Source organism: Silene latifolia, chromosome 2 (genome assembly GCF_048544455.1).
Source record: "Silene latifolia isolate original U9 population chromosome 2, ASM4854445v1, whole genome shotgun sequence".
Lineage (NCBI taxonomy): Eukaryota > Viridiplantae > Streptophyta > Magnoliopsida > Caryophyllales > Caryophyllaceae > Silene > Silene latifolia.
This window is the reverse complement of record NC_133527.1, coordinates 14,498,741-14,521,437: the sequence shown is the minus strand read 5'-3', so window position 1 is coordinate 14,521,437 and position 22,697 is coordinate 14,498,741.

Below are 22,697 nucleotides of genomic sequence, written 5' to 3'. Positions count from 1 at the left end.
CCACATGATACAGGAATTAGAGTTCCTATGGAACTCTAGATTCCTCCATTTTTAAAAAAAATGGGTAACCAAACAAGAGCCTTAAATCATAATTCATGGGATTTTGGAATTCCTGTGTTTTTATGAGGCAACCAAACAACCCCTAAGTTTATAACTAGTTCTTGTGCACGTGAAAATGTGAAATTCACGGGGCGTTTATGTGTAGGTGTATGTTTGACTATATTGTCACGGTGACCTTGTTGTTTATTTTTTGTATATAAAACAACTAAATGACGAACCCTTTTCATAAGATATACTCCCTATATCTCGGTCAATAGTTTATACGGAGTACTTTCTTTTTTTTGGGTGTTTAAATAACTTTCTTTTTTTAAGAAATAAATCAACCCATGTGGGTGGAGACTATTACATTTCCTCCCCATCTCAATTTGCTTTTGATTATTTTAATAATTGTAAACTCACTAGTGTAAAACCCGCGCGAAAACGCATTTTTTTAGATAAAGGTAATAGAGACTTTGTGTCTTTGTCTATCAAATTTATGGTATTCAACTCCGTTTTGAAAAGTGGCTAAACAATAATTTATGTAAAGATTTTGTCCCCATATTTAGCGCAAAAATATTATCGTATAAAATTAATTAGTATGCAAATATTGTAGTAAATATAGATAGTATATATGATCAAATAAGAAGAAAACATTTTATAGTAGTATATCACTTAGACGGGAAAATTCTAGAGTCTTTTGCCAAAATAACCGTTTAACTCAAACTATTTTCTAATGACCATCTTATAAATTTAATTACCAAAATGACCATTTAAGTCATAAAGTTTCCAAAAAAAAGGCAAACTAAATAAATGTAATATGAACTTCCCTAATTGAATTTAATATATTGGGATATTTTCAATTGTACCCTTCTTTTTTGGAGAAAAAAATTTGACTGGCAATAACTCTTAGCTACGACTTCGGAAAGTGGTAAATCTTTTTTCCATATTGTACATACGTCTTCACGAGATCTCCGTTTTGGGAAAAAACCGTTCTTTTTCTGAATTCGTAGTCGGAATTATGATCGGTCAAAGTGTTTTGATGGAATAAACTTTGATTGACTAAAACTCCCGGGTAAAATTTTCGAAAACGCATCTAACAATATTTCGGTGAACGAGAAGCAAATTTACATCATCATCAAGAAGGAAAAATGCATATAACAATACTTTGAGGTAAATTTCTATACCAATCATACGAACTATTATTAAAAGAATATGAGTTAAAAAATATGAGCACATAAGATTACGAGCTATTAAAATAAGAATACGAGCTTAAAAGGATCATGAACTTAAAAATACGAGTACATAAAAATACGAGCTATTAAGATAAGAATACGAGCTAATGTAAAAAGAATACGAGTTTAAAAGGATCACGAGCTTAAAAATACGAGCACATAAGAATACGGGCTACTCCCTCCGTACCACACCAAAGGTAACGTAGGGAAAAATGGAGTATTTAAGAAAAAGTGGAAAAAGTAAGGGTAAAAAGGGAAAAAATAGGTGGGGTATGTAATTGTGGGTTTAATTGTGGGTTGGTAGGTGGGGTATGTATAATGACATTTTGTGTAAATATCAAATGGGTATAAGGATAACTTGGTAATGTGGTGGGCCAAATAAGGAATGTTACCTTTGGTGTGGTACGTCCATTTATAGTAAGTGTTATCTTTGGTCTGCTACGGAGGGAGTATTAAGATAAGAATATGAGCGAATATAAAAAGAATACGAGCTTAAAAGGATCACGAGTTTTAAAATACGAGCACATATGAGTTGTTAAGACAAGAATACGAGCTAATATAAAAAGAATACCGCCTAATATAAAAAGAATACGATTTTCAACTATTTTCATGCATTAGAAATTTTGGATTAAAAAATTCCTTCAAGATGATGCTCACGACTCACGAGTCACGTCATATGATTTGTTCCGCATAGTCAATTAATTAAAATAATTTAAGGGAGAAGATGATTCATTAACTGGATGATGGAGAAAGATGAAGAGGAGTTAGAAAAATATGGAAGCAAGGGAGAGAAGGGGGATTGGATTGAAATAAGATTTTTTTAAAAAAATATTTGTAAAAAGACTAAAATAACCTTGGATGTATCATAGTATTGTACATCCAGTTGTATAGTCTTGAAATTGTCTATTCTCTAACATCTTCCACATTTTCTAAAATGGCAAATTCTCTAAGATCTTTCACTTTCTTATTAGTCTATAATTTGTGATTCTTAGGATTTGTAACCCCACATTTCCTCTCTTACTTTCCATTTCCTCCATTTTCCACCACAAATTTCATTCTTTTTAAAAACTACCCAAAAGCATTGTGAAATATCATAGTGAATAGGAGGGAGTAATATTGTAGAATAGTGAATTTCACGGGTTTTGGTTATGGATTTGAGGAAGTCATATCTCATGGATTTGCTATATGAGGTGGGAAAGAAAACTGAATGTTTCGCAAACAAAAACAAGAAGTAATTTTGCACTGTATCCGCTTTTTACACGTCAATTACTATTACGTTATTATATTTTCCCTCCAATTATTTGCACTACAACGAAAACGCGGCATCGTGACGGAACAAATAAGTCGTCAGAAAACACGGGAAACTGACGGATTTCTGACGGAATTTCCGTCAGTACAGGTTCCTGACGGACATTTCGTCAGCTATAATTGGCGCGTTGACTAAGTCAATGACGCTAAAAAACATATGATGGAAATTCCGTCAGTATTATGCAATTACTGACGGAATCCCGTTAGATGACTCTCACACACAGCAGTGCAGAACAACTGTTAAATAATTGGGACATCTGACGGAATTTCCGCCAATAAAAGCAAAAAACTGACGGAATTTCCGTCAGATGTATTAGATATTTTGAATCCAGTGTGCATCACAACTGTCACAATAATTGACCCTCTGACGGAAATTCCGTCAGTAATCACAAACTACTGACGGAACGAATTTCCGTCAGAGGGTCAATTATTGTGACGTGTATAGTTGGGTGCATTATTTTTTGAGTCAGTGGGCCTCTGCCGGAATGTCCGTCAGTAATTTGGAAATACTGACGGAATTTCCGTCAGGAATTCTAAATAACTGACGGAAAATTCGTCAGATGTGTCTTTTATCTGAAATTCGCAACAATCCCCTCGACACTTTACCATTTCACTTCCCCCAAATCGATTAAAAATCCCAACCCTTAACCTTTTTAAAACACGACACCACCACCACCCTCCTCCATTTCCGGCGCCACCACCAACACAACCAAGCCGTCGCCGTCAGGCCCGTCACTATAAGGTAATTATCTTTGTCTTTTCTTCCTCTCTCTTTTTCCTTTTCCTTTTCTTATTTTTAATTTTTTTTCCACAACCGCCCCTGCCGCCGCCACCACCCTTTTCCTTTTCCTTTTCTTGTTTTTAATTTTGGATTTTATTCGTCAGTTTCCCGCGTTTTCGTTGTAGTGTTGGACTTGTAACATTTACTTTTGAAACGACCATTACGAGTTGTGAAAAAGAGGCGAGTCTCACCCAAAAAAAGGATTCATTATATCCACAAAAACAAGACCAAGGTAGAAATATTGCAATTTCATGACAAGGCAAATAAGAAAATGTTGCAATTTATATGTTTCCTCTACTCTTATGAACGGTCGCGTACCCGAACGTTACATTAAAATAGCATTCACAAATCTTAAAAATGGTGCAATTTCAAAGAATCGGAGAAAGTAACATTTTGTTAAACTTATTTTTCATATTTCGTATTAAATCACTGACATAATTTTTTTTAGATTTTAGAACTAAGTCGACATTATTCTTTGTTTATTTTGTCGGATTATAAAATCAAATTGACATCTTTCTTAATTTTAATGGGATAACTATAAGTGACAATCGTATAATTTCAAACTCCCAAACATTTATTCATATAATTTATAAGCATGATTTAAGAATACTCTTCAAAACTACAAATTTTAATTTTTAATGTATATATGAATATAATTTGAAATCGTATTTATATGTCTGTAGAATAAAAAAGCCCCGTGAATTTTCTCGGGTCATAACCTAGTAACAATATGATTTTTGAAGTCACGATAACCATTAGCAAGATTTTAAATTACAAGTTGATTAAAAGTATCAACTCTCCATTAACTAGTCACTAGTTTTTTTGTCTGTGCGTTGCATGGATACTAAAATAAGTTATAATTATACTGTCTTGCACTACTTATTTTAGTTGTAAAGCTTTCATGGTGCATCTAATGTTTGATATACTGTCATTTTAGATTTTTGTCGGTTACTAACTTAACGACATGTCTATATGGAGAAGTAGTAGAGAACAACAAAATGTCTTGACCATCAAGACCTTGTTGGGTTGCGAAATGAGAGGGGAACAAAAGCATGCAAAATTCCTTGTTTGGTTAGCAAATAAGGTATGAGATAAATGGTGAAGGAATGGATGGATTCAAATAGTACACTTGAGACGATATAATAAAGCAACGTGTGTAGCTAGAATCATTCTCATCATGAAAAGAAAAATAACTCGATTAAAAGTTAGTGATATAATATGGCCGGGTATTGATATTCGCAGTACGTTTTTTACCCATTGCAGTACTACTTTCTCATATTGCCCCTTTAATTTGTTCCTATGTGTATTGTACATTTGTGCTACATGGGAAAAAAAAAAACTCAAACAAGGTACTGCAATTTCTAGGCTTCCACCACCCCTTACTACCTACCTACCAACTATGCTGACCCCGACAACCGCCTCTGAACGACCACCTCTACCGCCTCTTCCACCACCACATCATACTTGTTATGAATTCAAATTAAGCATTATAATTGAAGAAATTTTGGTTGATTTAAGATCTAGTTGATGGAAATTGAGAGAATTTGTTTGGTGAATGTTTTTACTCAAGGGTAACAAAATGAAAAATAGTGTACAAAATAAAAAAATGTATTGCGAAAATAAATTGCATATAATATTAACGTGACATATATTCCCTTCAATCCATTCCAATGTTCCCACTTTCTATATTCGTACAATCCAATCAATTGTTCCCCTTTCTTCGTAAATTAGGTGACATATTTAACTACCGCTTTCTATTTCTCGTATATACAAATATGTCTTTGTAACTACCTTATTTAAACTCCACATTATGGCCTCTTTTATAAACACTCCTAATTAATTTCAAGAATACCCTCACGAAAACAATATAAAGTCATTCCACATTAAAATTTATGCCCTGACCCAAGGGAACATTAGATTGGAGAAAGGAGTATAACATTTGATTGTTTAGTTTTGTGTGTAACAAAGAAAAAAAATTGAGTTTATATACATTATCTTTCAAATGTTTTTAACCTATATTTATATTACATGTTGAGTTTTTATTTTCATATAATACACTTTTAAAATAAAAGTTATCAATTTAACTTCTCCAATCAATACCTCAATCAATCAACCTTTTTCCATATCCAAACCATTTTTACCCAACTAACCAGCCTAACCCATCAGAATCAGTCTTATCATTGAAGAACTAACTTAGCCCCCAGTGTATAAATACCTTTTATCTATCTCCTAAATCACACTCGTAAACGTCAGAGAGTAATCGTATCTGTTGAGACTACACTCTTCCCCTTCCCCAAAGCCCGCCTCCACCCCTCGTAAAAAATAAAAACATCCACTATAAAATCAGCCCTCGCCCTATTAGATCCATGTGCCACCCGTAAAGAATAGATTGAAGATACAAAAAAAAAGGAATACGGAATACAAACTATCTTTATATAATATAACTATGACTAATACCACTTTTTATAATACATTCAGGGCTTGTTTGGTTGGAGTTATTGGAATGGGTTAGAATGGATTTGGTCCATTCCGATGTTTAGTTTGGTTATCTTGGAATGGGGTTATAATCAATTAGAATCTAACTCCATTCCAATTCGTTGAAATCTCATACCCACCTGATTTTCACCAAGGTTATAAGCTCCATTCCTTTAGTATACAATCTTTTGGGTCGTTTGGTTTAAGATGAAGAAATGGAATGGAGTATGATACCATAGAATGATAGAGCTATGAGATCTAGAATCTATTGCTTTCTAAAATTATTTGGTTCAAGGGGTTGAAATGAAGTTAGAATCCATGGATATCTAACTCCATTTCATAATACACCAACCAAATACTGGAATAGACCAACTCTATTTCATTCCCTTTCAGAAGACCTAACCAAACACCCCTTAAAAAGAACCAAACAACCATAAAAAGGTAGGGGATTCGGAATCAATACCTCTATGATATCACACTCTATCCTATTCCATTCCGACCTTTTGAACTAAACAATCCCTCATGAAATTTGTTTTATATTCAAATTTATAAACCTTAATATCACACTTGTACACTAATCACCCTCCAATCCAATCCAATCCAATCCGATGTACTCATTTACTTTTTAGAGGTCAAAATTTGACTGTTAATTCATTAAAAAATATAAATTTTTGAACTAATATATTTAGTTTTCTATAAAATATCTTTCATAAAATTATATTTTTGTTAAAAATAACTCTATGTATAAAGGAGGAAAAATATGGTCAAAGTGTCGCTCCAAGACTACCCAAAAATAAATGGGTACATAGGATTAGGTTGGAGAGAGTAAATACCAAAGTGTGAATCAATAAAACAGTAGTAAAAAAGAACATCAAAGCGTCTTGCTTGTGACGCGATTATGGGCTAATCCCGTCACAAGTTGAAGACCTCTCACAAAAAGGGAGAGGGGACAAGATGGGGCGGCACTCCCATGTGCTTCCCCGCTCACCTCTCATGGGTATTTTGTGAGAAGAAACGGTATCCGTCACAAGCTTGTAACGGATATTGCCGTCTTCAATGAGATTTTGTTAAAGAACATTGATATAGTATGTCCACATCATCAAAAAATAATTTAAGAAAGTTTCATAAATAATATTTTCCACATAAAAAATAAAGTGGAAAATCTTTTAATTATTATAATATTTATATTTCCTATTTTATATTCATGATAAATTTCTAATTTTTATATAAAAACTTTGACATTTCATTTGGCAAAAAAATGTTGTTATAAAAATTATGAAGATAATATAATTATATTCGTGGTAAAAAATGCTTTCATTAGAGTATAGATTTCATATGATTTGCACATACGGGTATTAAAGATGGTGTACTTCTTTTAATATGTTATATGTCCCATATTGAAAAACAATGTTAGTGTGATGATTATAATACGTATAAATCATAGAATTGTCCCACATCGAAAGATTAACATAAGATGGGTGATCCTATGATTATAAATAGGAGTCATCATTGAAACCTATATACCAACCAAAAACCTTTTGAGTCTCTTAAGTATTGTTTTGGAGAGCTCTTAAGAGTTTATATCATTATTTTCACAGTATGATATATACATATTTTTTCTACATTATGTATTATATTCAAGTGATATTTTTAATCTTTATATAAAAACTTATACATCTCATTTGCCAAAAAAAGTATTATAAAAAAAAACGTATGAATATTAATAAATAGTACTCCCTCCATTTAATCCCAAATACAACATTTTCATTTACACACTTGCCAAGTCACAAATTAACGTAATATCTTTAAGTTTACATTATAAAAAATTTAAAAGTTTGATATTCTCATTGTACTTTATAGGTGAATCAAATAAGATCCTACATGACCATATTTTGTCTTACATATTGCAACGAATCGTAAAGATTTTATTGTGTAAAAAAGAAATGTTGTATTTGGTCTTGAGTCGAGGGAGTATAGTATTTGCTCATTATTATTAACCCGGGTTAGATGTCGAACTATGTGCGAAAAAGGCGGTGTGTTTCTAAGTATGTTATTTGTCCCACATTGAAAAATATGTCGGTTTGGTGAATATATTACGTATAAATAATAGAATTGTCCCACATCAAAAGTTTAGCATAAGGTGGTTGATCATATGATTATAAATAGAAGGCATCCTTAGAACCTAAATACCTACCCAAAACCTTCTGAGTCTCTTAAGCATTGTCTTGGAGAGCTCTTAAGAGTTTATATCATTATCTCCACGATATGATATATATATTTTTTAGATTATGTCCAAGTGATGTTTATAATTTTTATAAAAAAACTTATACATCTCATTTAGCAAAAAAGCAATATATTTTTTTTTTGAAAATTAAATAATTAGATTCGTGGTAAATAAATGTTAGCATTAGAATATAGTATCATCAAAAAATAATTTAGGAAAGTTTCATAAATAATATTTTCCACATAAAAAATAAAGTGGAGAATCTTTTAATTATTATAATATCTATATTTCCTATTTTATATTCATGATAAGTTTCTAATTTTTATATAAAAACTTTGACATTTCATTTGGCAAAAAAATGTTGTTATAAAAATTATGAAGATAATATAATTATATTCGTGGTAAAAAAATGCTTTCATTAGAGTATAGATTTCATATGATTTGCACATACGAGTATTAAAGATGGTGTACTTCTTTTAATATGTTATATGTCCCACATTGAAAAACAATGTTAGTGTGGTGATTATAATACGTATAAATTATAAAATTGTCCCAGATCGAAAGATTAACATAAGATGAGTGATCCTATGATTATAAATAGGAGTCATCATTGAAACCTATATACCAACCAAAAACATTTTGAGTCTCTTAAGTATTGTTTTGGAGAGCTCTTAAGAGTTTATATCATTATTTTCACAGTATGATATATACATATTTTTTCTACATTATGTATTATATTCAAGTGATGTTTTTAATATTTATATAAAAACTTATACATCTCATTTGCCAAAAAAAGTATTATAAAAAAACGTACGAATATTAATAAATAGTACTCTCTCCATTTAATTCCAAATACAACATTTTCATTTACACACTTGCCAAGTCACAAATTAACGTAATATCTTTAAGTTTACATTATAAAAAATTTAAAAATTTGATATTCTCATTGTACTTTATAGGTGAATCAAATAAGATCCCACATGACCATATTTTGTCTTACATATTGCAAGGAATCAAATAATATTTTCTCATTATTAAATCGGGTTGGATATCGAAATAGGTGCAAAAAAGATGGTGTACTTTTTCGTGTTATTTGTCTCACATTGAAAAATAATGTAGGTGTGGTAAATATACTACATATAAATTGTTGAATTGTCCCACATCAGAAAATTATCATAACGTGGGGTGATCTTAAAAATTAATTTAGGAAAGTATCATAAATAATATTTTTTGATGTAAAAAATAAAGTGAAGAATCTATTAATTATTATAATTTATTTCCTATATTATATTCAAGTGATGTTTCTAATTTTTATATAAAAAATTTTACATTTCATTTGGCAAAAAAATATCATTAAGAAAATTATGAAAATAACATAATTTGATTCGTGGTAAAAATGATATCATTAGCGTATAGATTTCATATAATTTGTACATATATAAAATTGTGTACTTCTTAGTATGTTATATGTTCCACATTGAAAAATAATGTAGGATTATATAAAAATAATAGAATTGTCCACATCGAAAGATTAACATAAGATGTAGTGGTCTTATGGGGCATCCTTGGAACTTAGGTATCAACCTAACATCTTTTGCGTCTCTTAAATAAGATGTTTTGACTTTTGATCATATCTAAATAAATGATTAGACATAAGATGTAAATATTAAGACCTTATCAACAATGTTTTTTACTAAGTTAATTATCCCGTTGCAACGCACGGGCATCCAAACTAGTATATATAACTAAAAGAGACTTTTTTTTTTTTAAGAATTTTCCTATTAGACTTAGGAGATTATTAATTTTTCTATTAGAAGTAGAAAATAATTAATTCTTTACAATTTTCTTAATGGAATTAAATTTTCCTATTAGAAGTAGAAAATAATTAATTATTTACAATTTTCTCATTGGAATTAAGAAACTACTCTTTAATATCTGTAAAACTTATTATTTGCATAATACAGAGTACTGCAATTTATTTATGTAAAAAGCAAAATAAACACTCAAATATGATCCTACATATGTTGTTATTTCTAATGTCAAGCTTAATTACGCATAATACGAAGTGTTTTTTTGCTACTGATATATGTAATCCTCCTACCAATTTTAAAGTTATATACCTCCCAATACAATTCAACATTCGTTGTTACTTTTTCATCATATGAGATATATAAATATAATTGCTCCAATTTATATAAAACAATGAAAAAATTAAATATCTATGATCAAATTCAAGCTTAGATTTTTTTTTTTTTTTAATTCATGGGAACTTCTACTCCTTCCTATTTTCATATCGGCAACCAAGCAACCTTCAACTTATTGTACAACCAACTAAAAATGTACATATCCGTTTTATATAAGACCGTATTATAATGTTTGTCTCATATAACCCTCAAAACTAATTTGCTACTATTTTCAATATGAATATTATGACCGAGTACTTTTTTTGGGTGGAATGATACTCATTACATCTCGTGATTTATATGTTTTTATTAAATTCACGATAGTGACAGAAGATACTATACATGAATATTATTACAACTTTATAAGCCTCGTATAAAAAATCTATAAATATTATGAAATATTTAAACAAATAATGTAATCTGCGCGATAAAGCTTTCTCCGAAACGCAATTTTGCAATCACAACCATTCACGTCAAGTTATTACCTATACTCGGACCTTAGTGCGTATATCCAAATATTTTTGGGTGGTCTTGAAGTGCACTTTGACTGTATTTTTCTTCCTTTAGAGTTTTTTTAATCAAAAATATAATTTTATGATATTAGATAACAAAACTAAATATGTTTGTAGATACCTCATTTCTGCACCTCCCGCAAACCACCCGGTGATGATTGGGCCGCATGTTTGGTACGCGGAACGATTTGTGACAATTCGTAAGATTATCGTCAAGTGATTGCTCAAATATTAATGTCTACCTCTTAGTTGTCATCTACGTCCCGATACGGTCGTTTTGACAGTAATTAGAGTACATTCGGAGTCCGGGCCTAAAACCGTCTCCATTTTCTGATAACCGCTAAAACCCGAGTCAGAATGTTCTGAAATGTTCCGGATATTTCTATTCCATATTTCATAAATTTTATCTTTTAGTAAGCAATTTTCCGTAATATTCACATAAGATATTAAGGAAAACCGGATTATTTCCGTCCTACCATAACTCAAACACGGAAATCTTTCTTCTGCAGGAGGAAACCACTTGGGAACAGACGCAGCAGGTGCTGCGCCTCTTCCAAGAGACGCAGTGGCTGCTGCGCCTCTTCCCAGGCCCTTTTCTGCATATTTCTCATATCTTTTTCATATCTTTCCGAGATCCACTTCCAAAGAGTCTCCGAAACCCTAATTCACGTGATTAGTATAAATAGGAGCCTTCGCTCCTCATATTTCTCACGCGAGTGTCCGCCCTTCTCTTCTCCCTTTGCATTCTAGACTTTGTTCTTACTTTTTGGCGTCTACGTGCTTGAACACTCGACCACGTAAGCTCGGATCCTTCTGAATTCTGAGTACCAGCCTCCCCGTTTGCATGACCGACCAATTTGACCAACTCCACTCAATCAACTTAATTAATTAATCGTTTTCCTCTTACGAGGGCACTTTCTTTGCATTCGCGTCGAGCATCACTATTCGATATCTTAGTCCTTCTCGTTTCGTCAACATGTAAGTCTGAGGGTGTAAATCTCTCTTTTATTTATTGTATTATCACAATTGTAAAGTTTATGTCGAAAATACTGTTAAAACCGATTTTTAAAACCATGCTTTAAAACCTCTCTTTTACGGATTTCCAGTAGATAACCGTCGAGAAAGGACGCAGCAACTGCTGCGCCTCTTCGAAGGAGCGCAGTTCCTGCTGCGCCTCTTCGTGAGGCTGCCGCAGTTCCTGCTTCCTTTCTTCTTCGTTCGTCCTCTGTTGTTCGTCAAGTTCTTTATTTGTTTCGTTTGTTTGTTAATTCTTCACCATGATAGCATATAATTCACATGTATATTTAATCATCATCACTAACATGTATATTTAATCATCACAAATCCGACTTAAATCCCTTATAATCCGATATTTGCGGGTTTTTCGTCATTAAATTCAATTCCGGGTTGTAGAGATTCAATTCATCCATATTGGGTTTCTGGAATTCGTCTTTGATATAGTTACATCTGCTTATTCACATGTTCATCGCATATTCGTCATTAAACCATCGTATCTAACCTAATTAATTGAATTAATTTATTTGACTCATTAATATTTTTCACTTCTGTCATTATTCCATCTTGTAATTAATCCGTTTGCATCCGTCTCATTCATGTTTTATCGTTTCTATGACCCATTCATATGTTAAATAACCTGCTAATCACTTCCATCCGAGTAAATAATACCAATTGATCACTAAATCACCAATTAACATTAACGGCTTGCAATTGCGGCTTCACAGCCAGAACTGAGCCAAGGAACAGACGCAGCGTCTGCTGCGCCTATTCCAAAGGACACTGCTCTGCTGCGCCTGTTCCTGGCTGAGTTCTGTCCCTGAACTCCGTTTCTGCCTTGACCTAGTTTAATTAGTTTACGTATTAACTAGCTATTATTCGTAATATCACGCTAAATTTCTGTTCGTAATTGTATTCTTATTCTTTTTCTCAAATTATCCGTTTTAAAGGTATTTTCGACATAAATCGCCTATTCCGATGTAATTATTGTAATTTTTATTATTATAATTTATAATTATTGTATTTCTTCTATTGCTTGTATGTTTTCACATGTAAATGAGCATTAAATCCTACTTCGACCCAATTGTATGCTAATTACGTGTTCACCGACTTAGCCTAATTCTCACATGTTAGGATTAAAACTTGGATGTTGCATTGCATGCATATAGCCGACGATATATCGAGTACGAATAACTTCCCTAATCATTAGTAGAGGCCGCTATCGAGGCGGGCGGGATTAGGTGTTCGATCAAAAGAGCTTCCTAATACGTACCCTCACCCCTTACTCCAGATATCTGTGAACACCCGTGTTCATTGGCATCCACGAGAGTCATTCTAGACATTGAATGCTAAGGGCAACGATTGCTTAGTGTTCATGTCTTTACTTTGTGTCTTGACATGACACGAGGTACTCGAATGGTTTCAATTTCCCATAAAAATTGGTGGCGACTCCATACAAAAATGCAAACGCTTGTTTCCCAAGCGCCCCCGTGGCCCCCCGCTGTCCACAGTTTGGCGACTCCGCTGGGGATAATACACTTACGTGTAGCCGAGGGTGAAACTTGAACAAGGTTAGGGAATAGTTTGTACAAGGCAATTGTCGGTTTTCATAACTCGGTCTTCCTAGATCGTTTTATTCGGCCTTCCTAGGCCCAACCCAACCCATTCGACCAATCGTCCCGTCTAAACGGTCCTAATTCTTATTTGGGCCTAAGGATGAATAGCGATTGACGTCATCCATACCATGATGCTTACTCTTGTTTGTATCAAGGGCCTTCACTACTTGAGGAAATGGACTAGGAATCGGCCTTACTCTTGTTTGGCACGAGCCTCTCCACAGACTTCGGGTTTGATGGTTCGGTATGGCAACCCACCCTTTAAACCAAAACCTTTTCTAAATGCACTCAGCATCCCGTTATAATGCTTGTATAAATGTGTATACCTTACATGATCACCGTTTCTAAACAAAACCATGACGATTTTCCAAAAAAATCAAAACCCATTTTCAAAGCAAAAAAATTTCGAAATAGGCTTTTATTTAGCGCAAAATCCGGTCAAAACTCTGTCCATTTGTCGTGTCAAAATTCGAGCCACAAACCCATTTCAAAACCTCACTTCGAGTCCACTCCTACAACTACACCATAGTTGACTAGGACACACATTTTCAAAGAACTTGTCTTTCTTCAAAACTCACTCAACACAAGGGGCACACACCCACTTCACGAGTCAAAACTTTTCCTCTTTTAGCAAGCATGTTAGAATGGTCGATCGTGTTTTGATTCGTCGCCGATCTCTTATCCAGTTTTCAAGATGCCCGGATCAAGTGATGAAACAAACTTCAACCAACTTCAAAATAGTAATGATCGAATCCTAGCCGCGCTAGCCCAAATGCAAGCTACCCAAGAACAAACCTATGACCGCCTTGAGCTCATCGAAGGCCGTATCTATGCCATAGAGGGAAGGTTGCCTCCTCATGAAAGTGAAGTACTACGTAACTCCGATGATGAATCTAGGGATGAGAATCCTCTCATGGGGATGACTGTAGCTGAGAAAAGACTCCAATACTTAGAGGAGCAATTGATGTACCTTAAGGGGGATGACATTTATAGGGAGAACAATCGCAAGTATGAGGCCGTCAATTCCAAATTGCCAACTAACTTTAGTATGACGGATATCCCTAAGTTCAAGGGACACGAGAACCCTTTGAACCACATCCGTGCCTTCAAGTATTACATGTCTATCAAAGGCATCAAACCCGAGATGTTCTTAAGGATCTTTCCTTCATCTCTTGATACCATCCCAAGACAATGGTTCTACTCTTTAGATCACAAGAAGGTCGCTACTTGGGAGGATGCCGCAATCGAGTTCTCCAAGCAATATGCGGATAATGCCGAAATCCAAGTCAACATGCGTACTCTAGAGGTGGATAGACATGTGCCACTAATCTTCTCTCAAAATGCCACTATGCAAGGAGTGTGGATAGACTCTACTATCTCCCCTACCATTTCCGAAATCCAAGTCAACATGCGTACTCTACTATCTCCCCTACCATTTCCGACTTCATCACATGGGCAAGGAGTGTGGATAGACAAGTTTGGGAACTAGAAAACATGGTAACAACTTTACGCAATCCCAACGCAATACCCGAAGAACATGTGCCACTAATCTTCTCTCAAAATGCCACTATGCAAGAAATAATCACCGTGGTTGATAAACTAGTCGATCAAATCATACGACTAGAAGATGATATCATGAGAATGAGGGAACTAGCTGCAATCAATGGGGTTTGGGCTGATGATGATGAGGACGAGTATCTCATTCAAAACTCCCTAGTCAAGGAAATAGTCCAAAATGGTGAAGACCAAGATGTGGACCACCTAACTCGTTCGGGTCGTCCATATCAAAACACTACTCAAAACGGTCCAACCAACGTTGTCACACCAAATGACAACGAAGATGACTCCACTGACCATTTGCTTAAGCGATTCTGCGAAAAACAAAGGCGATCTTTCACCGGCAATTAATAGCAAGCTCATTCCCACATCGCCAAGCTTTACTGCAAGCTTTGGCCAAACTAAATGTAGCACATAACTCCACTCCTGAAGATGTAGTCAACTTGTTCTTCCAAGAATCACCAAAGCTAAGTAATCCTATTACTTTCTCGGACGAAGATTTGCCACCTTTTGGCGCTAGTCACAACCTTGCTCTATACATCACTGTCATTTGTCTAAAGAAGAATGTGCCAATGACCTTGGTGGATGATGGCTCTGCAGTCAACGTCATACTCCTCAAAACGGCATACAAGCTAGGCATGAAAGAGTCGGATTGGACCCCTACCAATCAAGGTGTGCGTGCATATGACGGTACACGACGAAAAGTAGTAGGACTTGCTAACTTAACCATAGCCACATGGCCAATTGAACGAAAGGTTAACTTCCAAATAGTGGACATCGAGGCTTCCTTCAACATACTTCTGGGAAGGCCATGGATTCACGCTTCCAAAGCGGTAACATCCACCCTTCATCTAAAGATCAAGATCCCACTAAATGGCAAAGTAGTGACGATCACTTCATCACCCATCAAGGCAATAATCGAAAAACAATCGAACAATCAAGTCCTTGCAGATCCTATTTACGAACTTGGGGGCTTCCAAAGTGTAAGTGTCATAGAAAGTGAGTTGGTACCCTTATACTATAATTCCTACTCCAACTTGGTGGTCAACCACATACTTAAAACCCAGGGATACTTCCCTGGAATGCCTTTGAACCCTATTCGGAAGAATACCTTCGCACCATACAAGGAAGGCAACTCAACAAGGATACCACTTGAACTAGGGTACAAACCCACAAAAGAGGAGGTTATCGAAATGCTCGCCCAAGTCCAAAACCGCAAGCACGTAGGAGTCCAAATGAGGCCCTATCTCCCTACTTTAAATGGGTACTTTGTTCAAGAAGGAAGTTAGAACTCTTTCACGGATTTCCCGAACCTTGGCATTATCTCGAGAGAAAGTTAGCCGGAATCGAGATCTTTCACGATTGCTACTTCATCCCTCCAGAAACGGTTCCTACCGTCAAAACCCGTCAAGCACCTTGCTTAGACGAACAAGCTGTTAGCCTATTGTTTGGAGAAGATCGATTCGTTAGGGCCGCGCAGGATGAGATCATTACCTTGATACTTCAAGACGATCGCTTCAACCCCACCGCGTTGATCACAGAAACCGACGCGAAACAGCAGAAAGGATGGAGAAAATCTATCAAATGGACCAACAATCAAGGAAGACTCTTCAAGCTCACCACTGGAGAAGGAGAGATGTTCAAAGGAGAACCAGAAGACGATGAGTTCGAGTCGGAGTCGGAGTCAGAGTCGGAGTCTAGAGAAGTCATTAGAGAGTCTACTCCTGTCATCATCCCCACTCCCTTCGTTTCTCCTAGCTTAGTCTCGAGTAGTCACAGTAGTTTGGGAAATGCCCCAACCATCTTTGTCCTTTGCCGCCACTGACCATGGATCAGTTGGCTTCTTTTCAACTTTACTCAAATTTTAATATGAATAAATCAGGTTCTGCTTACTCTTTGTGTTATCTTGAGTGCAATTCTGTTTACGATGATACTGAGGATGACCAAGACCCAGACTCAATCGAAATGCCTCCCTACGTAGCCAAAGAAATACTACAGGAAGGGGAAGGGGGACCAGTAATAGAGGACACCGAACCCATCAACGTAGGAACCGAACTAGAACCCCAAGAACTTAGGATAGGGACTACCTTGAGCTCTACCGAAAGGGCCGATTTCATAGACCTCCTAAATGAATTCAAAGACTTTTTCGCTTGGTCCTACAAAGATATGCCAGGGATCGACAGGGATATCGCTGAACATAGGATTCCGATTAAGCCAGGTTTCAAACCTGTGAAACAGAAGCTTAGACGAATGAGAACGGAATGGGCTCTAAAGATTAAGGAAGAAGTTGACAAGCAATTCAAAGCCGGGTTCATCAAAGTTTCCGAGTATTCTGACTGGGTAGCTAACATAGTACCCGTACCCAAAAAGGATGGGAGAATCCGCGTTTGTGTTGACTTTAGGGACTTAAACAAAGCAAGTCCAAAAGATGACTTCCCTCTACCTCACATCGACATATTGGTAGACAATACTGCGGACCACGCATTACTATCCTTCATGGATGGGTACGCGGGTTATAACCAAATCAAGATGGCCATGGAAGATATGCATAAAACCGCATTCGTCACTCAATGGGGAACCTATTGCTATACGGTAATGCCGTTCGGATTGATCAACGCCGGAGCTACATACCAACGCACCGCAACTACACTCCTACATGACATGATGCACAAAGAAGTTGAGGTATATGTAGACGACATGATTGTCAAATCCAAGGAAAGAGAAGGGCATATTGCGAACCTTCGCAAGTTCTTCGCAAGGCTACGAAAGTACAACATGAGACTCAATCCTCAGAAATGCACATTCGGGGTAACATCTGGCAAACTCCTGGGATACGTCGTTAGTCAAAGAGGTATAGAAATAGATCCTTCCAAAATCAAAGCTCTGATCGAAATGCCACAACCTCAAACAGAAAAAGAGGTCAGAGGATTCCTAGGAAAGGTACAATATATAAGTCGATTCATATCGAAACTTACGATGATTTGTGAGCCTATCTTTAAGAAACTCAAGAAAACAGACCACACCATGTGGGATGACGATTGTCAAAAGGCATTCGACCGGATCAAGGAGATATTGGCTAAACCACCAGTGCTCATGCCACCACAACGAGATCAACCTCTTGGTTTATATCTCACAGTAACCGAAACGGCCATGGGTGCCATGCTGGCTCAAACCGTACGAAGTGAAGAAAGAGCTATCTACTACCTTAGTACGAAGTTCTTGGAATACGAGTGCAAATACTCACAACTCGAAAAGACATGCCTCGCTCTTGTGTGGGCAACGAAGAAGCTACGCCACTACATGCTTAGCTACTCCGTCAAAATATACTCCAAAATGGATCCAGTCAAATACCTCTTCGAGAAACCCGTCCTCAATGGACGTCTAGCAAGATGGACCTTGATGCTCTCGAACCACCTCAAATACGTGCCACTGAAAGTTATAAAAGGCCGCGCCGTCGCCGAATTCTTCGCAGAAAATCCTATCGATGACGCACAAACAATAGATACTTGGTCCTTTCCAGACGAGGATATACTCCAAACTGATGCAGACTCCTGGGACCTATACTTTGATGGAGCATCAAACTTAAGAGGATTCGGAATAGGAGTGTTGCTCATTTCTCCTGAAGGCGAGCATACACCAATTGCTGTCAAACTCGACTTCGAGGTGACAAACAATGCTGCAGAATACGAAGCTTGTCTCATTGGACTACAAGCGGCAGTAAGCTTGGGCATTAAAAACCTCCGAGTACATGGGGATTCATCACTAATCATTAACCAAGTTACAGGATCTTGGAAAATCCGAAGCGAAAGCCTCGCACCTTATCAGGCTAGAATAGACCAAGTTGCTCAATTCTTTGATCACGTAACCTACCTACACCTACCTCGGGAAGAAAATCAATTTGCAGACGCTCTTGCGAAACTTGCATCATTGATAAATATGCCAGATCACATGGTGGAAATACCTTTGTGCATCGAACGACGGTCAGAGCCGGCTTATGTCCACCAAATCACCGATGAAGAGGAAATCGCGCAGGAACCCCGGTTCCAAGCAATCCTGAATTTTAAGCTTAATGGTACATATCCACCAGATATGGACAAGAGGGGACAACGCGCTATACGCCTACTAGCTTCCCAATACATTCTCATGCAGGGAGAATTATACAAAAGAACACCTCTTGGTGTAGTCCTACGTTGCCTCGATCATTCACAGGCACGAAAGGTGATGGAAGAAGTCCACGACGGAGAATGCGGTCCTCACATGAGTGGGCCCATGATGGCAAAGAAAATCACACGTTTGGGATATTATTGGACCACAATGGAATCCGATTGCATCAAATACGTAAGACATTGCCACAATTGCCAAATCTTCGGGAATGTACAACATGTCCCTCCTTCATTGCTCTGTACAATGACATCCCCTTGGCCATTTTCTGCATGGGGAATTGACATAATCGGGAAGATAACCCCAGCCAGAACAGGAGGTCACTGTTTCATTCTAGTAGCAATCGACTATTTTACCAAATGGGTAGAAGCGGCTTCTTACACTGGTCTTACGGCTAAAAATGTGGCAAAATTCATACAAAACAACATCATCTGTCGATATGGTTGCCCACATGAGATCATTAGCGATAACGGATCACATTTCCAAGCTGAAACCGAGCAATTGCTAGCCAAATACAAGATTAAGCATCACCACTCTTCGCTCTATAGACCACAAACTAACGGCGCGGTAGAGGCGGCAAACAAGAACGTTGTCACGATTCTCAAGAAAATGATTGACAACTATAGAGATTGGCCAAGCAAGATACCCTTTGCTTTATGGGGGTATCGTACATCTGTCAGGACGCCCACTGGGGCTACTCCTTTCTATTTGACCTACGGCATGGAAGCTGTACAACCAGTCGAGCTAGAAATACCATCCTTGCGTATTTTACTAGAAAGTCAAATCCCAGAAGCCGATTGGAAGAGGGATAGATATGAAGAACTCATCCTCCTGGATGAACGTAGGCTACGCGCCTTGCATAATGTCCAAACATATCAAGCACGTATCAAACGAGCTTTCAACAAAAGGGTTATGCCAAGAAACATCAAAGGAGACTTAGTGCTTAAATCGGTTAGAGCTCTTTTACCTGTCGACCCACGGGGAAAATTCAAACCTAATTGGGCCGGACCATTTCTAGTCAAATCCATACTCCCAGGGGGTGTGGTTAGGATCACAGACCTAGATGGGAATGAGTTTTCAAACCCAACAAACCTTGACCAACTGAAACGACACTATGCCTAGAATAGGAATGAAAACGCGCCTCGCGTAACCCCACGTGTCGCTCTTATGACACTAAATAAACGGCCCCTGGCCAAGCTGAAATAAGCTAATGTCACTGTGCTCTTGCATTTTGACAAATTCGTCATCCTCATATCATCAAATAAACTAAATTCGCACCTTCAGAGTAAGCAAAAGCTCATGCTTCTTTTCTAAGTTCATTACAAGCTCTTGCTTCGAACAATTATTCTTTTACATTTACTCGAACTACGCGCAAGGGTTTGATTTCGCTTCTTAAGTGAATACGTAGGCAATCCTTCACGGGATTCAACCCATTATCTCTAAAATGTAAATAGAAGGACATTTGCATCGCATTTGAAATTTGACAAGAATAATAAATAGAAAATCACAACGGTTTCATAACCACTTAACCTTTTTATTTCATTCATTTTCTAATAATAATACGCTACATAATAAAAATAGAATAGGCTAGGATTCTAAAAATCCCACCTTTTTATTACAACAATAATAAAAATAATAATCAAATAATAAAGACTCGGGCTATTCCTCCATCTTCCCCTTGCCCTTGTCATTCTTGTCATACTTTTTGTCACGACCTCGAGCCGGACGCTCTTGCGCCACTTCAGACCTAATCACCAACGATCTTTCTCGAGGCCTACCTTTTCCATTCTTGCCAATCACCATCTCTGCGACAGGAGTAGTCTTTGGTTTCTTCGAAGGATGAACAACTTGAAACCCGGCTTCTTCTTCTCCCTCTGTCAGATGCTTCTCTTTCTCTTTCTCTCCCTCGCGCACCTTGTAGTCGATGGGCTCGCGCTTCCTCAACTTCTCGCGCTCTTCCGGAGTTGTAGCCTTTCTCCACCTCAGATAAGAATCCGACACCCATAAAGCATTGGCGGAGAAATTCAAGAACCACATGTTTCTTTGGGCCCATTTGATAGCCCACTCTCTTCGGCTCTCTGTAGTAAGCGCCATAGCAGTCTGCGGGACGGTATCGAGCCTCAGGATCGTCTGTTTCAGCCCAACTTGTCTCATCAGCCTTTCCGGAAAGATGCATACCATAAACTCCAATCCGGGAATGCGCACCGACCTAGTGGGATCCAAAGAAGACACTCCAATGACGGACTTGAGGTGCCACCACGGAACGACCCACCTAATCAAGGGACCATCATCACTCTTCAGCTTGTTCTTCCAATAATCACAGACCCGGGTGAAGTCCACCATGTACAACCGCGTCCTCATCGCAATCGAACGGGCATGATAGGAAAGCGCATGAACTGGGGGCTCGATAAATCGGAGCCGCTCCATAAGCCAAACCTACTAAAAGCAGGTATTAGACATCGAAAAAAAAAATGAAAAAAAAAAAAAACGAAAAAATAGAGGTGTCTTTTACCTGCAAAATGACGAGACTCCCCAAGAACGGCAGATCACGGTTGGATTTCCTATTATCCAAACCCAATATGATCTCTCCAAAGCATAAGCAAGCTGGGCTCCTGCGCAGCTCCATCTGCTCAACAAGACCAAGAAGACGGGGATCACCTCTCAAGTCTTCATCAACGTGCCCTTGGAAGACATACACATGCAACAAGCAAAAGCCAAATGCTCTTCGCCTGGCAACATGAGAAACAGTAGGGTCGGTCCTGTTGATAAATTGATCTATGAAGTCCAACATTCTCACACCTTTTGAGGTAACTAGACGGTTCACCTCAAGTCTAGTCAATCCGAGCAAATCTCTAAATTTGCTTTTGTACCCTTGAGAAGTAGAAGGAATGGCAGACAAATGTTCGGGGTCCCATCCACCAATAGCAGCAATTTCTTCAGGAAAGGGGCAAATATCACCTCCAGGGAACACAAAAACGTGGTAGTTCGGGTCCCAGTAGTCAAGGCAAGCATCCAAGAACGGTTTCACAACCTTGATGAGTTTCAAACTCAACAACGATCCAAAATTATAGGAGCCCATATCATGCTTCTCTACATTTGAAAACTTGTTGGTCCATTCCTTCAAGCGGATCTCCAAAGTATTCATGATGAGAAAATTTATTTTGAATAATTTTATGTAATTAGACGAAGAATAGACGGAAGATTTGCGTGAATAAAAGCTCCATCGACGCTTCTATTTATACTAATTGCTGTTTCCAAAAATCCGTCAGAACGGAACATCCTGGGAACAGGCGCAGCACCTGCTGCGCCTCTTCAAAAGGACGCAGCTCATGCTGCGCCTCTTCCTGAGCTTCACTTCTGTGATTTTCCGCGTTGGATCTTTCCTAATTCCATAACGAATAATTTCCTATTCCTACAGGTTATTATTTTGGTAAATACGGGAAGATTACCATGTTTCAGGTTTCCTAATTTCGCAGGCACGCATTTCGAGGCGACATTGACATTTCTGCCATTATATCACACTTGTATATTTTCATTTTAGGAAATAAATTTCATTTTCATTTTAGGAAATAAATTTCATTTTCATTTTAGGAAA